Source organism: Aptenodytes patagonicus, chromosome 2 (genome assembly GCF_965638725.1).
Source record: "Aptenodytes patagonicus chromosome 2, bAptPat1.pri.cur, whole genome shotgun sequence".
Classification (NCBI taxonomy): domain Eukaryota; kingdom Metazoa; phylum Chordata; class Aves; order Sphenisciformes; family Spheniscidae; genus Aptenodytes; species Aptenodytes patagonicus.
The window spans coordinates 141,142,531-141,159,773 of record NC_134950.1 but is presented as its reverse complement, the minus strand read 5'-3'; the positions used below and the strand labels follow the sequence as shown (position 1 = coordinate 141,159,773).

At 37.1% G+C, this 17,243-nt stretch overlaps 1 protein-coding gene across 1 annotated transcript in view; it reads right to left on the bottom strand.

Annotated features, from left to right (window-relative positions):
* The window catches only part of THSD7A (thrombospondin type 1 domain containing 7A), a 305,894-nt gene that overhangs the window by 238,752 nt on the left and 49,899 nt on the right, over positions 1-17,243 (bottom strand). Inside the window, exon 2 of the mRNA XM_076331421.1 lies at positions 14,867-14,993. The gene's annotated coding sequence lies outside the window, so the exon portion shown is untranslated. The remainder of the gene's footprint in view (positions 1-14,866; positions 14,994-17,243) is intronic.

Sequence of the window (17,243 nt, the reverse complement as noted above, 5' to 3'; positions counted from 1 at the left end):
CAGTAGACTTCAAGACCAAAAAAAAAAAAAATTTAGCTGTACAAGAGACATCTGAGATTAATTACAGACTAATTTTGTACAATAGCTTTCCCTATAGTTAAAGGCTTTTTTTAATCCACGTTGTATTGTGAGGGGATTTATTTATTTATTTAAGTTTCCTGATTATTCCCCTGAAAATTATATATAAATGCATGTTTGCTATATGTAAGCTTCTCAGAGAGGCTAGTGGGCAGATACAGAAGCCAAGGCTAATCACTGAAGAACCAATAAAAAGAAACATTATCTGAAATGGGATACTTCTAAAAAGTGTGTTGGGAAGCGGCATTCTCAACCACTGCTAATGTATGAAGATAGATAAAAGCTGGAAATTATTGGTCGCTTCTCCTTCAGTATGTAGCTGCCTTATTCCAAAAACCGGCAAAATAAAAAAATGAAGATCACAAAAATAATTTAGACCATGCTATAGATACAACATGAAGATGCTAATTCAGATTAGACAATAACATTTCCACAGAAGTCTTTTTGTTTACAATTCCTTGAGTTTTTCAGTTAAAAGTTTTGAGTTAAATGCTTGCAAAAACATATTCTCCACCTCTATTGAGCTTTCACCCCAATTTTCTCAATTCATTACCAATTCCAGCTATTTACCAAAAACTTAGACTTACCTTATGCATATTTAATGACTTGACATGTGTGTTTATAAATACGGTGTTTAAAAGCACAACTTTCAGATGATGATTCGTGAGGAAAGGCAGTGGCGCCGTGGGAGCTGCGGTGGCCTGGCCACGGAGGGAGGCATCGGGGAGGAAGCGGGCTACTTGTGATGGCTTTTAGGACATGTGTCAGTGTCTGAGGGTGACGGGGCATATGACACCACCAGACAGCACGCTTTGGTGAACACCTGAGGCCAGCACTGCACCAGGAGCAGATCTCTACAGCAAGACAGAATATTCCCAGCAGTGAGAGAACGCAGCTGTAGGCCATTCCCTCAGCTCAGCTGAACATAGGCCATCTCAGCTGGGTGTCTCGGAGCTACCAGGTGCAGCCGTGTCCCAGGAAGCACAAAGCACTGGGCAGCTCTGGTTGCACTACCAAATGCTTCGCTCCCTTCAAACTTCCCGCTGCAGATAGGATGGAAATTCTTGCCAAAGTACATGACATGACATGTTCCTTTTAATGGCAGGACGGCTATTCATTTGTAATGGGAGATTAAATAGATCCAATGGTGCAACATTCAGGCATGCAAATCTAGTCCCAAATCACGTTATGTGCATATACGTGCATTTCCAGTATTTACAGCGAGCAAAGTTTCAGGAACTCAGCACTCTTGCAAAGTCTGGAATAAGCGTTTGGCTTTGCAAACTCCAACAGAAACTGTATAAAACTGGGACCAGAATAACTAAGAAACCACATTATACTACAGCATTTGAGCACTTTAATTTCCAAAAAAGATACTTTTTTTTTTTTCCCCTCCCATTACTGTTCTGACTACAAACATGAGCTGATTCGGTAACAAGAAGTGCTATCAATGCTAGTTAGTTTTCAAAACAGAATTTCCATGGACTTTCCACGGATCAGGAGACACTATTTAAAATACATACTATGACGCAGCACTGAAGAAGTTTCCTTTACTCTCTGACATAACACTAAAAACATATCTAAAACATTAAATCAATTATTACATCTCACACAACAACAAAGTAGCTCAGGGTGTTAAAATGAGTACTTCAAAGACACGGAGGTAACCCAACTGATTCAATTCATGCCTGATCACTTGGGGTTTACATTCTTTTAGTCTATTTAGCAAAAGAGTAGAAAACAACAGAAATTGTTATCCTTGAATTTTAAAGTTCTCTGTTTCGCTGCCTGGCATGGACATTTTACAGTTACCAGTGCCCAGAAGATATTAAAAAGGACTCTCCACGGGTGGAATTATCACGCATTAAGACAAACATTCACACCCCTAACCAGTCCATCAATGTTATGTCTTGTACTTTAAATGAATGAATATTCTCTCAACTGCTTCAGTCCTACATTTTGAACTTTATCAACAATTACATACTCCACAAAATTAGAAAGGACACAGACACTTCAATACTTCAATATGACTACAAATAAGAAAAAAAATCCTTTCCTTGTTCCAAGACAAAATGAGAGGGCCATTGTAAGACTTTCCTCCATGCATTTTTACAATTTCTCTTAAGTTCAAAAAAGTTTGTTGACTGCAAGTTTTAAAAGATACAGAATTCTACTTCCCAGTTCGTGTAAAAACACAGTGCTTCTGGCAGGTACCAGCATCTCATCACTTATTTTCACTAAGTCACCAGAGCTCTATTGCATATACATGGCATTAACACTTCAAGCCATACAAAAGATCTCAATATTTTCATTAAAAAATATAAATTCACCAAATGTCAATACCCAAGTTATGTTAAAACGAAAAAGGAAACAAAAAAGTGCTTTCAGAAGTTAACTAGTTTATCGAGCAACTTTAACAACAAAAGTGAAAAGAACAATGCCTCATTTACTCTGCTTATGTTGGCAATCACTTAAAAATAGTCATACTTCCTGTAAAATTATTTCTCTGAAGTACATAAATAAGCCTCAACAACCTTTCATGTAGAAAGGTACATGAACAAATACAAAAAGCAAACTTGAGTAAAGTACCTGGCATTCTTGAGAGGAGAAAGTTGAGGGAAATGGGTCAGAACCACTCATCAGAACTTTTCTCCCCTCGCTCCAAAATACCAGCTAAAGGTTAGTGCAATTTATGAGGGCTGGGGTCATTTCCCAAGCCTGTATTCGTTGTAACCAGGACAGACAACAGCTGGAGAACTCTGATTGGTTTTTGTCTGAAAGAAATCTTTCTCACACGTATCTGTTCAATCACATCTGCACAGAATGTTCTGAAACAAAGAAGTTACACAATCCAGTCTGACCTGCAATCCGAGAGTTCAAAGATAAACAGCACTTTTCAGCATAAATCAGTTAACCATACAATGCATTTGATGTTTTTTTCTCCATTAATCAAGTGCTTGAACTTTCCTATTGCTGTGCTGGGAAGAATGGATATAATTTTGTCACAACTGTTTCAGAAAGTACATGCATTTTGATGGAAATGTGCAATATCGCACTGCCTGTGGGAGTTCTCTAGTACATATCTTGAATAGGATTCATCAGTGTCCATTGCTGTTATCTACGTTTCAGCTATAGTTCATTATAGTCAATAAAGATCTAGCCAATAAGATACAATTTATCTTGCCTGGAAGTGTATATCTAAAACCAGTCAGATGAATCCTGCCCTAAAATATCAGAACACTCTGAATATAGAAGAGGTGCCATGTTACCTACTCAGCTACAGATACCTATATTAGATTAAGCCCATGTTCTCTGGCTTCCAGATTTGGAGTATGTTCCTTCCTTCTGCAACAACAACAACAAAAAATTTGAAATTTATTTATATGGCAATTAAAGTTCTTTAACACTTCCATTCATAAACCAGTCTATTCCCTGTTCTTAGGCTTCTCACATGCTTCCCGTCCAGCCAATCATTTCTCTGGACTGGGAAACATTTACAAAACTAGGAACCTAAACATGTAGTAGTTTCCAACACAGGTCATCTTGAACCTTTTCTATGCTTCCAGTATGATGCACAAATGTAGAGATTTGGGTAGGCAAAGAAGCGAATAGCCTCTACAACCTGCTAATAACTAAAATGCTGCTGAAACAGCTCGCTTGCTATCTAGCCCTCTACCAGTAGTCATGCAGCTATCTTCAACTATGGGCTGAAACAAATAAACTGAAAATAGGTCCAGGCTCCCCCATCCCCATTCCAGGATGCTCTGATGCAGCAGCCCTGAAGCCTGACAAACACAGATGCCACAACCAAGCAAACCCACTCCAAAGCCAGGCTGGAACTCAGATTCGAGAGCTGGGGGCTTGGCTACATACGTGTATATTAGCATCCGGCAAGGCAGTGACTTTTACTACGTTAATTGAAGTGTCTATCACCATACCTCAGGTTCTCCCTGATGACCATAGCCTAAGTGGGTACCGCAAGATATTTGTCAGTGATGGACCTGTCTTAACCACCAAAAACTGGCCTATAACTTTTATACAACACTCCTCCCCCTGCCCCAAATTAAAAAAAAAAAACCAAACCTATTTCAAAAGACAATAATAATATTGAAATAATCATTATTTAAGTAACAAAAAAAATCAAACACCTCAAAATGAAGAGATGCCAGCATTATGGAATCTCAACCTTGCTCATCTGTGTCCACCACAACAGAGGTGGACTATAATGGGATATTTGTACTCCTCACACAGCATCTCTGACTATATGCAAAATATCAGTTTCCCTAGAGTTTCACAGGTTTCTAGGGTTCACAGGGCCAGAAGATTTTGCTGGGTTATTACCAAACCTTAAACTCCCCCAAATATTTCCAAATCACTACATGTGAGCCATTCTTTAATGTGTATTTTTCAGAAATGAATCTACTTTAACAGAATATTTTTAGCACCCAATATTTATTCCCCCTCTGAAGGGATTTATGCATCTTACACCTAGTAATATTTAAGATTGTTGTCGATGAAATAAACAGGGGTTTTTGCAAAGTTTCCTCAAGCAATATTTATGTGACATTTTTCTACACTTTCTCCTTCTCTTCTGCACCCTTTTAAATTATCGACATCAATCACTAAGAAGTCTTCCAGTATTGATTTCACAGATTAAAGAACAAGTCTTTTAGCCTTTCTACTAAATGCTGACTTTTAGTCTTTCCTGCACTATTTCACAGGCAGAGACTGAACTAACTTCTGTCAAACTGCAAGCCCAAAAGGAGTTTCTTTGTCTGCTCTGACTCCCTAAGTCCTCTCTAGTGTCGGTGCTTTCCCCAGTCAAGGATCTTTCTGGAAACATGACCTGCACTTCTTGCTTCTAGACGCATCATTTTGACTGTGGTTCAACCGAGTCATTCTTTGCCTGCATAAATCCATATTACCAACCGGTCCAGATTATTCCCGGGACTACTCTGTTCTGTGACTCTTAAGAAACAAGTTATCAACTGCAAGTTTCATGGGCACTGATTTTGAAACTTAAAGACAGGCTACTACGTAAAATATAAAATATCAGTGTTTCCTAAAGCAGGTGTGTTTCAACAGAAACAACACAATTCAATAATGATCCCAGTTATTTCTTCTTGTAGTGTGACCATTAACAGATTTTTAATCCAGCTGAGGGATTTATCTTCATATTTTTATTGCTAATGTGGGAATCTAAACTTCTATTTAGAGTTTCACCAGGGACTTCATCAAGTGTCTTATCAAAGTCTGGCTGTTTGCTATACTCATCTTTATCAGCTAACCTTAAAATACTTTAGAGGGTATACACGACATATTTAAAATAAAGAATTAAAGATGAGGTACACAGGAAGTGTCAGTCAATATACTTTAATGGAAAAATATGCCCTATCAAGCAAAAACTTATTGTTTCTCTTTATTAGTAGTAGTATAAGCATTCAACTGTTATCCTGTACAACTTTTGGCTTTTTCATATGTGTTCAGCTGTGATGGTGAGGGGATACATTAAAAACATTGAAGATACTTCAGCTTTGTGGGGGGAAAAAAAAGAAAAAGACATCATATTCTGAGTTAATGTGAAGACTGATAGAGTTGAAATTGCTTTAGGTTTTGGAGTGTGAGCAGTCAATCCTGCGGAGAAGCACGTAGATTTCAGAGATGAGGTAGAAACACAAAAAGCATTAAAAAACTCAAACCTCAAAGTCTTCAATAAGGTAGACTCAAACTGACAATATTCTTGTGTAATTTTTTTTACAGTAGGATTCAGAAGGGTCTTAGGAAGAGCGTACTACAAAGAACCAGCCAGCGTAGAGGCAGGTGTTGCTAGGACCCACCAGTGCTCAATACACGGCAGTGTCGTGAGCAGCACCCATGGACTGCAGGGCAAGCGCGCGCCTTGCCGCAGCCCAGGACAAGTGCTAGCTCCAGGTACACAGTAACCCCTGCCTCCACGCTGTCAAACAGCAACTCAGCTCTGCAAAGGCCTAAGGGTAAAACATCAGTAATGAAAAAAGGACAGGAGAAAAAAAATCCACTGTTGGAACATTTCAACTACAGTATTTAATACTATACATGACTAAAAATGGTCACAATTAAGTATTCATTAAATATCTATACATTAAACAAAAGTATATGTACCAACCAGATTTTGGACATGCATGCAATACGATATAACTTTAATATAATCAGTGTGACATAGTTTTAAGAAGTGTGTCCAGCTGAAATAATACCAGAGGAGATGTACCTGCAGTTCATTACTCTGGATTAACAATAGCACACATTTCTTTGTGAATCACGACTGTTAGACTGGAGGTACCTTGCAGTCTTCTAGAAGATGAGATTTTATACATCAGAAATAATATTTTTATAACAGATTTTCAAAACAAGTGCAGTTCCACTCGTGAAGAACCCTTGAGCCAAACTCCAGAAGATAAATGCAGAAGAAAATAAGTAAACAAGTAAACCTAGCAAAATTGTCAAGTGGGGACAGTGAACCACATCAATAAATATTCATTTAACATCTGAGCTATGTTGTAACGGAGGAATCAGTTCAATAAATAAGCTTAGGTAAGCAAGAAATACTTCCAAAATAAAAGATCTATGAAAGACTTTTTTTTTAAAGAAATGAAGACATACCTTCTGTGTTCATGAAGGAGAACAGACAAAAACAACATAAAATTTCCCATGAGATAGGGAAGAAATGCACATGAAACATAACGGAGTGAGAAGTGCATCAGTGCTGAAAAAAACCTAACAACTGTTTGCACCCTCCCACCAACCCCACTCTCCAAAAGAAAGAGAAAACCACAACCCTATTTTTCCTACAGTAATAAGATAAAATGATTAGAGATTCCATAAAAATAAAAGGATGGCTTTTGGAATGTTTCTGTAATGTATATAGAAGGCTTTGCAATTAAAATTTTAGCCTTAAACATATAGTTCATGGGAGTAATGCCTGTGCTTGACATTAACAATTTCCATTGAAAGACCATATTTTAGTTGATTGTTACTAATTTAATCTAGCTATTCTACAACCAAAGATATTCCTCAGGGTGGTGCTTGAGGTAACAATTTTGGGTTTGTTTTGCCTGGATTCTTTTTATGGAGTGGTGAATAACAAGAAGTTAGATAAAAAAAAGCAAACACACAAAAAAAAACCCACCACAACACCCACAACTTAAAAAATAAACAACTGACAATGAAGTCCCTAAGAAGGACTGTCATGATATTCTTTCAAGCTAGAATAGTTTGAAATTTAGCAAGTAGAGATTGTCTGGCACCAGAGAGATACCTCTTGACCTACTCAAAACAAGAAAAGAACACTTAGAATTATAATAAAGGTTTAAGAATCACAAGTCATGCAATTCCCAGCAGAGACAGCAATTGGAGAGCACTGATCAAAGATTTCATTACACCAATTACACTCCACCTTGCGTGTGAGACTAATTACGCAGGTGCAATCCTGCCAACACGAGAAGTATCGCTACAACAGCCAAGCACAGACCTTGCTGGCAATTAGTTTTCTCACTGTGAGGTGGACTTGGAGCAGCCACCCTGTGTTCACAATGCTGCCTCCATAAGGGCACATGATGGCAGGGAATGGAAATAAATTTGTAGATTAGAATGCTATGTAAGGAATCAGAAAAGAAAATCTTCGAAAAGAGGTAGGATCAAGGATTGGAAGGAGGAGAGAGACTGTGAGTGACACTAGCGTTGGTAGTTCAGGACTGAAACAAGCTGGATCCTACCTAAAATGATCTGGTATGAGCTGCCAAAAGACAAAGTGCCATATGCCATCAGAGCACACCTTCCAAAACTTCTGGTACCACAGTCTACCACTTCATCCCTAAAAGAAAATTTTACACAAAGTTTAAACTACTGTACATTTGCTCCAAACCTTTATCTAATTCATTTAAAACATGCATGAGGTTGTCCCATATACATTTCTCTTAAAAGCAAAGCCAGCTTAAATGTAAAGAAATCTCCTTTCAAATGTGCATTGAATTATATATATTTATAACCTTATCACTATGGTTATACTGCTAATTACACTTGAATTTTACAGTATGTTACTAAATGAAAACAATTCTAGCAAGTAGCCCAGATATTACACCACTGGAAAGATTTGAGAAGCCTAGTGTATCGGAAGCTGTCCTAGAATATTGCATATTAGTTTTAAAAAGACAAATAAAGTCCAGTTTCAAAAGCTTGTAGTTTTGAAAACAAAAATCTTTAATTACCTAATCACAGATTTCTGAACGTGTTAAACATGCAGTTTTTGTTTCTCCCGCTAAACTATACAATGCACTATGTCCTTGGATTCTGTCCTCAATTACTGTCCTCAATGCTCCACACAAAGCTGTACAGAGCTGGACATAATCTGAAGACAAAGCAATTTTCCTGAAAACTGTTTTTCCATAATGGTTTTCCTGATAATGCAGCTGCTAGCCAGGAATTCAATACATTGTTTTTTAACTGTATAGGGAAGCTGGGTTAATAATGGGGGAAAATGTTAAATTATCCTACTCAAGTAAAATGAACAAAAAGAATTCAGAATCTGCAGAACTAGGGAAGGGCCTTTTTTTTTTCCACATCCAATTTTAGAAAAAGAACTATTCAAGAAGTGGTATGCAATGCCTTTCTATCCTCAGGAGACAATTCCACAGTTTAATATATCATTTGTTATGGCTTGAATATGTTTTACACTTAGTAAGTATCCGTTACATAACTTTCCTCCACTGTCTTTCATTACCCCATTAAGCAAGTTGGTATTTGCATTTGCACTTAGAACACCTGCACTAGAGCTGCAGGGCACAAGAATATAAAACCAGGAAGAAAAATTAATAAAACATTATCTTTTCCATTTAATAAGTTCCCTTTCTTTTTTAATGGAAACATTTGTATTAGTAGATACTATTTCAGCATTGTAAGGTAATAAATCACATAAACCTTGTATTATTCAAGCTGACTGAACTGCCAGATAGAAGTATCATCACTCACTAATGGCACAACTTGCCCTTAAGTTTTCTCATTTTACAGTATTTCTGAGGAGTCACTTTGTATCCGAAAATGTTATTCAAAACATAGAAAGTGGTGCAAATGTAATGAATCAGAAATCACTCTTGGTCTAAACTTTTTACATAGGAAATAAGTTACAAATTTATTTTACTGTGTCGTACATCATTAACTAATCCAGACACATTTCTGAGAAAACAAAGATGAAGATTTCAATTAATGAATTAAGAAGTCTGCAAGTCATCACACATTCTTAGAAACAACTTCCGAGTTTCAAGACTCTCTATTTTTCAGCCAGCCTGGATAGTTTACAATACCTCCATCAAAGACTGGAAAAATAATTGTTACTTATTACGTCAGCATGTTCTCTACATGGTATGTGTACAATAAAGAGTAAGAAACAGAGTAATGAGAAGTACCAATTTATTCATTAAGAGGTATTATTACTGTAAAGGCAATTCCACATTGCTGGTTGCTGCGTCAGTAGTGCCAGGTGTGGAAGCTCCTTCCCCTTTGGGACAGGCTATCATGCACTAGAAGACTGAGATCTTGCATATACAGATGAAGGAAGCAAAGCACCAGTTTTGATTTTGCCCGTTCCCTTGATTCCTGAAGTCCTATTTTTGTAGCTGTTTTAACAACGTCCTATTTATGTAAATGTATTGTCCATGAAAAATCTCACTATAATACTTTCTTGTATCTGGCAGGAACGACCCTATAGCAGGCTTTCTGCCATCCCCATTAAGACTTTCCTCCTTTTAGTGAAAATTATTCCAACTGAGATCTTTTCCAACCACCTCTATTTTTCACTTTGGAGCAAAGATAAGGCACCAATCTAAAAATAGAAAAATCACTATTTTAGAAGAATCAGAAACGTATCGCAGCATGGACTAATGGTCTATACCTGTTTTGGCACCAAAATTCAGGTATTAACTCACATTTGACAGCACTTAACATCCTAAAAATTCCCCTCTTACCCAAAGTAGGTGTGTATATAGGGAAAAAGTTCTTAAGGGGTGTAAGAATAGCATACAATTAGCACACATATTACAGTAGCTGTACACCTTTAATAATACTTACAGTTTTCTGTGTGAGTTTTTTTCATCGCCACAGTATAGGCCTAAGATAAACTCTTTTAACTGTTTAAACGCTGTCCTAAAACAACTTTTACCAGTATACTGCTTTTCATGAGCTGTTTAATTGCATCACTCATGAAGGATTGCGAGGACAAAGGAAATGTGACTCAGTTCAAGCAGCAGATTTACACACACCCACATAAAATACAGAGTAAAGATTCAGCAGAGCTGCGTATCACATACAAGTCACACCAATAAGAAGGAAACAAAATTATCATGCAACTTTTATAAGCCTTAATCTGACTTTCCATTTCAGTTCAATAACCGATTTCGCAATATCAAAGAGTTTGGGCACAGCTGCCAACTCCTCCCAGTTGGCTGAGAAATATTTCTTCCTTTCTTTCTGAAAAATTAAACATTTAATTCCCATGAAGAGACACCTGCCAGTGGTTAATTAGGGAACATTTTACAAGAAGAACTAAAAATTGTCATCAACACAGCAGGCAAATATTGACATTTTTACAAGCACAGCCATGCCACAGTTTAATTTCTGGTTCCAGAGCTCTTGCAGGCAGGCAGCTGTCGCCCAGGCAAGCTGAGAATCTCAACACTTACTGCAAATCCCAGCTTTCTGATACTTAATTCAAACTGGCAAGAAACATTCCTCCTACATCACCTTCAAATATTTGACAGCCTGGCCATCCATTAAATGAGTCTCCTAGATATGTCCATGGATCACGATATAATTCTTCCTCCCAGCTACTGAAAAATAATGTGATGCGTAGGAAGCTGGGAGGGCTCCCAGGTCGCAGGGTGCCTGACAGGCAGGGGTAAAGCAGGAATAAAAGTCAGCAGGGTGAAGGCACAGGACTGATGGGAGAAGGCCAGTAACAGATTACACTGCTTAACGGGTGGATACAAGATACTCTTCTTCACCGAGAAGCTGGAGAGCAGGGTTAGCTGCTGGCAGCTAACAAACAGCTATCTGCAGTGAGAATTGATGCAGCCTGTTGCCAAAAGTCATGCCACTCAAATCTGTGCAAGGGCAACACCAACTGCCACAGGCTCACAGGGGATAAATAAGGAAAACTGGAAAAAAAAAAAAATAAAAATAAAAAAGGCAAAAGCAAAATAAAGGACTACGACAATAAAACCCCAAGATGCCCTTTCTTCTCCTTTCCCAGAAATCCTACAAACTTTACGTAAAATCCCATTTTCACCCTAAACTTGAAATTCTAATGCTAGCTGTGGCAGATGTGACTCAGTAATGCCATCTTCCTGAAGTGGAAGATGGAGCCACAACCATTGCGATGGGTATAGACATATACATTCAATTATAGGGGTAATTAGGGAGGATAAAAGACAGATTAGGTCCTCCCTCTAGAATACATACCCTGCCAGAGGAGCCGAGGCTGGGGAGGAGGGGGTAGGGGTTAACTACCAGCTGGAACCCAAATGTTTCCTTTTTGACAGTTCAAAATGTAAATCTGCTTAAGTGACGTAATTTTAACCAAGCACTGACACACATGTATTAACAGAAATGTCCAGCTATTTCAGTCATTTTTAAACTTTTCTTTGGGTGGTCTGAGAAAAAATTTATTTTCCTTTCATTTACACACCACCACCCACTCACAGGATAAAAACAAACAAAACCCCCCTCACAGCACCAAAGACCAAATCTTTAGCATAACCACATTCAAACAGTTTCATAAATCTGGTACTGTTCATACTCTATTTAAGACATTGTGCTCTGCAACACAATGAAAAAATGAAATCTTTCATATCATAGGAACACTGTATGTGTTACAATCGCTACAAAACACGCCCAATTCATTTTCGGAAAAAAGATCACCTTCAGCAAAGACTGCTTCATCTTTTAAGGGCTAAGACTGCAGCGTTTAGTCACACTGTTATGGCCTTAGTTCTAACAGCCAAAAATTTCTAAGAGCCAGTGTTGGTCAGAGCTGGGAGCAGTGGAAGACACCCGAGGCAGCCAGTGCCCCCCAGCCCTCTCTCATTGCTCTCCCTTCATTGCAAGAGATCAGCTGAGGGCAGATGTATCAGTGAATGATTCAGAACTTTATCTCGTTAACCAAAAACTGTTTCCACTCTGAGATTTTTTTAAACTCACATTTACATTTGCCAAATGTTCAGATGATGCTTTCAAGCTCCGTATGTCCATCAAGATGACATTTTTACAAAGTTTTAGCTAAATCAGATCAGTCAATTAGGCTCAGGAAAAATTCATTGCTTTTGTAATTTAAGACACACACTCTGAATGCTCAATTATGTAACCTTACTGTCATGTTCAAACCTATATCCAAGAACTTTTACTTAACATACACAAAATCTCATTAGATAAAGCAAAATGAGTTGTTGGAGGACTTAGGAAGAAATATTTTCTACCTACCACAACAACAGTTTTGCATAAAAAACAAACAAAACATTCTAGCGTTTATTCAGCTGATAATTTTGGCTTTATACTTCATATGCTGTTACATTGCCAGGGATTGGGCAAAATAACAACACTGCTTATTCAACAGAATTCTTTTAACACCTTTATCACTGTGTCTTCTCTATTAGTAAGTTGAGCTGATAGTATGGACTAATCAAAATGCCTTTGAACATTCATTAATACTGTCCAGTTAATTGTCTATTGGGTTTAGAACCAACGTTAAGCTCATTTTATACTCTCCATGTTCTACTGGCATAAGACTTTCAGACTATTTCTTCTTTTACCACTGAACCGGTCAAAGTAAATGGTTCCTCTTATTATTAAAGATTTCTGGGGTACGGGAAAGGAACAGCCAACACTCATTTGCTGAAACCATTAATCACTTTCATTAGTGACCAAGGAAAATTTGTTAGAACCCGAATAAATAAAGCAGAGTTCAGCGTTCCAAAATGTAAATATTTACGTGAATTTGAACTCAGAATATAATGTTTCTGTGTTAAAAAAGCTAAACTTTGAAATTACAATTAAAAATATATACATTCCACTGGGATATTATCTTGAAAACAGCATTTTTTAAGAAGTGAAATGGAAATGCAAAAGGAGATGCAACCTTCCATCCTTTCCCAGTCCATGGCTGAATTTGGAATTGCCAACACAGACGGTAAGGAATATGAAATACGAGGAAGGTCCTCTGGGTTCGATATTCACCTGTCTCTTTTCTGTACCAGCAAACTCTTATTTCCTCAATTAATATCTGCCAGAATCGGTAAAATGACATCCCTCCATTGTTACTATTATTTCATTTGACCTTGATATCATGAACAAGAATGTAATTATGATAATTAACCAATTATTTTTATACAATATAGCAACTAAAAAGACTACTACTCCCTCCCTTTTCTCATGATAATACCTAAACATTCTGGTTTTATTCCATCTTCAATTGCTCACATGCAATCATTATTATTAACATTTAACTTAGAGTTTTTATTTCTTATTTCCAAAATTAAAAAAAATAAAATGGAAAACATCATCATTTTAGAATATTCATAACAGCATGCAAGATCTATGATTTATGTAGCACAATAAAAATATTTTAATGTTTTAAATATTTTACAGGATTTATTGGTATGAATTTTGAATGACAGCACATCTGTCTGTTAGGACAACTAACTGCAACAGCTACACAATCATATGCACTGCGTATTTTATATAGTTCATATAAAAGCAGTGTTAAGGATGTTTGAAAGGATTTTATTTTTTATAGTAGTTTGTAGACAATCCAGCCATACCTACCTGCCAAGGGACTTTGTGTCCCATAATTCTTGTAGTTTCCATAGAATTTTATCCAATAATTGTTATATTAAACCAAATAATTTGGAAAAAAATTAATTGTTTGCAGCCTTCTGATTATGAAAATGAAGTGTCCAAGTTATTGTGAGGTCAGATCTGTCACGTACAGTGGAAAAGCAAATCAGTTAGAACCGAGTATGTAAGAGTGACTTTAATAGGTTTTCACTCACTGAAATATAATTAATACAAAACTCTTACCCTAGTCAGATTATTGACTGTTAAAATAGTGGCTGCACAAAAAACTCCTGACTTTGCCCCCAAAGGTCACAAATTGACTAAAAATCATGCTATTTTAGAGAAAAGAATCTTTCATCTCCTGGTCAGAAATTAATCTTTCCAACTTTGATCACCGTAGGATTTATGCTCAAACTATATAAACACATAGGTTGCAGAACAAAAGAACAACATTTTTCTGCTACCATGATTACTTTTTTAGTCAAAGCTAAGTTACTCAAAGATAGATTCACTTATGATGAACTGCACAGTTTCACAATCAATTTTTGACTTGAGAGACAACCTAAGTGCACAACAGCAAGTTAGCTATTATTGCCTAGAGACAGTTTTCTTTGCTCAGACATATTTATAACTGGAACGAAAATATAAACCTGAAACTCTCTACATTTAATTTAGACAAACTGCAGTTTACTGTTATCCACATAAGAATCATGTCTGCTTTCTTAGTCTACTTGTAGGACTGCTTTATGCAGATTGTAGCTCTATCTGTAAATCGTGCCTCAGTTAAGCAAAGATAATTGCTATTGATTTTAAAGAATTTTCAAATTTTCTGTAAGAAGTATCAAAGAGTTGATAGGAAAGAGACAAACTAATATTCCACATGGAATTCCTCCATGTCTAAAAAGTCGTAAGTAGTAGAAACAAAACACACCTTTCTGCCACAGGAAACATTCATTATGCACTGCTAGTGAGGGACTTCGCAACCGTCACGATTCCACTGCATGCTAAAGCAGTATCACGGGGACAGGCAACTTCTGCACAGCGAATTCAGAAGAAACCTATAAATAAGCAGATAAAAAGTCAGAAGGCAAAAATTAAAGAAATTACCCATACAAGTTCCCCCAGTAATTCACTAAGGAGAGGGTACTAACGGACAGTGTGTAGTGATGTTCTAAACTATGTACAACCAGTAGTAAATTCAGCATTAATATCTCTGGTATATCCAAGAACATATGACGATAAGCATATTTTAATGGCTCCCCCCATTTCAAAGCTTACTGTGCCCCACATGCTCCTGGATGCTTTCTAATTTCCCTGAATAGCCCAATACTTAACTCTCCATAGCATAATCGTGTCTGGAAGGTCATTCCACACATTTTTTGTTTCTGTGAAAAACTGCTGCCAGGCATCTGTTTTGAACTTTATCTCTTCCCATTCTTTTTTCCACTTATGCCATCTGATCACATTACTTCCATTCGTCTAAAAGTTCTAATTTAAGAGGACATTCCTCTGAATCATGGCTTAGTCTTGCCCGTACTTTTCCAAATATATTGCAAGAGATTTTTATTTTCAGTTTGAAGCTATTTAAAAATAAATATTAAACACAGTCTGTTACCTGTCAGCCATTACTACTGCAAATGATTAAAATTGAATCTTTATAGATGCTTATTAAAATCAAAAAAGTCCAACTTTTTGACAAATGAATCAGCCCAGGCAACCAATTGGTATAAACGTAATCCAATATACTAAGTACAGCACATTGGCACCAAGTAACGTACAGGACAGGCAGAATGATTCTGCATTTATACAATCACACCTCCAAGTTTCCTTAGGTAAGAGAAATATGCCAGCTAAACAGAAAAAATCATAACTGTTAGCCATTCTCTTCTGTTCCATTTGCTCTATGTCCCAATTCCTTTCTTGGAGTTCAGGCAAAAACTGAGCCTTATTGCCAATGTAACCTCCCTCTTCTGTCTTATGAAGGACACAGAAGAGAAGAACAAGCTGAATATAAGAAGATGGACCGCAATAAGGACCACTTTTTCCTTAGTCGCACCCATGTTTGCCTACACTGAGAAAATCTAGGATTATACCTAATCTCATTTGAGGTCTTCCTGCCCGGTTTTAGCTTGTACTGTTAAGAAGCCAAGAAAGAGATACATCAGGGACAGAAAACTTGCACATAGTCAAAACTTTATGCAAAGAATCATAGAATCATAGAATAGTTTGGGTTGGAAGGGACCTTTAAAGGTCATCTAGTCCAACCCCCCTGCCATGGGCAGGGACATCTTCAACTAGATCAGGTTGCTCAGAGCCCCGCCCAACCTGAGCTTTTAACATAATCTAGATCTTATTGTACAAAGTGTTTCTCTCCACATTTAAGCTGTAACATTATGGTTTTATATTGACCACTGTAAAAGAACTGCAGTAACAAGAAACAATTGTCCTTTGCACCCTCATGATACTTTTTTTTTTTCCTTAAAAAACTAGAAAAGAACCATTTTTTTCTCTGGTTGTTTGTACTTACCCATTGCATGATGATAAAATGCATACTGAAGGAGATGTGCTGTTTTTTTACTGTAAATTAACCTCAAAGTATTCTTACTGCTATCGAGATTAAGCTCACTTAACCTCTCTCTTCAGATTAAGGTCATTATTCTTAATGATTTTTCCACCAAACTGACAATGTCCCACCACTCATACAGTACTGTATCATAAGAAAACTTCATTGGCATCAGCAGTTTCAGTGCCATCAGATCAGCTTTAGAAGTTTTGCTGGAAGGTCAAATGACAGAACATACAATTCATACCACAATTTGGCACAAAGTTGAGAGCTTCTTTTTACTGTTGTCACTCACTCTCCCATTCTGAACTATTCTTTAGTGGATAAGACTATTTTACTTGAAATCCCACATTCCAAAATCATTTTCCTTCTTTCTTCATGAGGAAAGTTTAAAATAATGAGCTGTCTGGTATTATCAGAAAGCAATGCTGGTCTTCATATTAGTATGCCACCACTGCACAAGTTGGGGACTTAGAGTAAGAAGCCCGTTGTGAAACAGAACAAAATATCCTTTTGTGGTTTATTTTACTGAATTGGCAATATGAGTTAGGTACCTCCATTCAGCAGTAAATCTCTCTCAGTAATACAAGGAAGTGGAAATTGATCTTCCTGGGCTTTTAGACTTATTTGAACTAACACATTGTGCTGGTTTTGGCTGGGCTAGAGTTAATTTTCCTCATAGTAGCTAGTATGGGGCTGTGTTTTGGATTTGTGCTGAAACCAGTGTTGGTAATACAGGGATGTT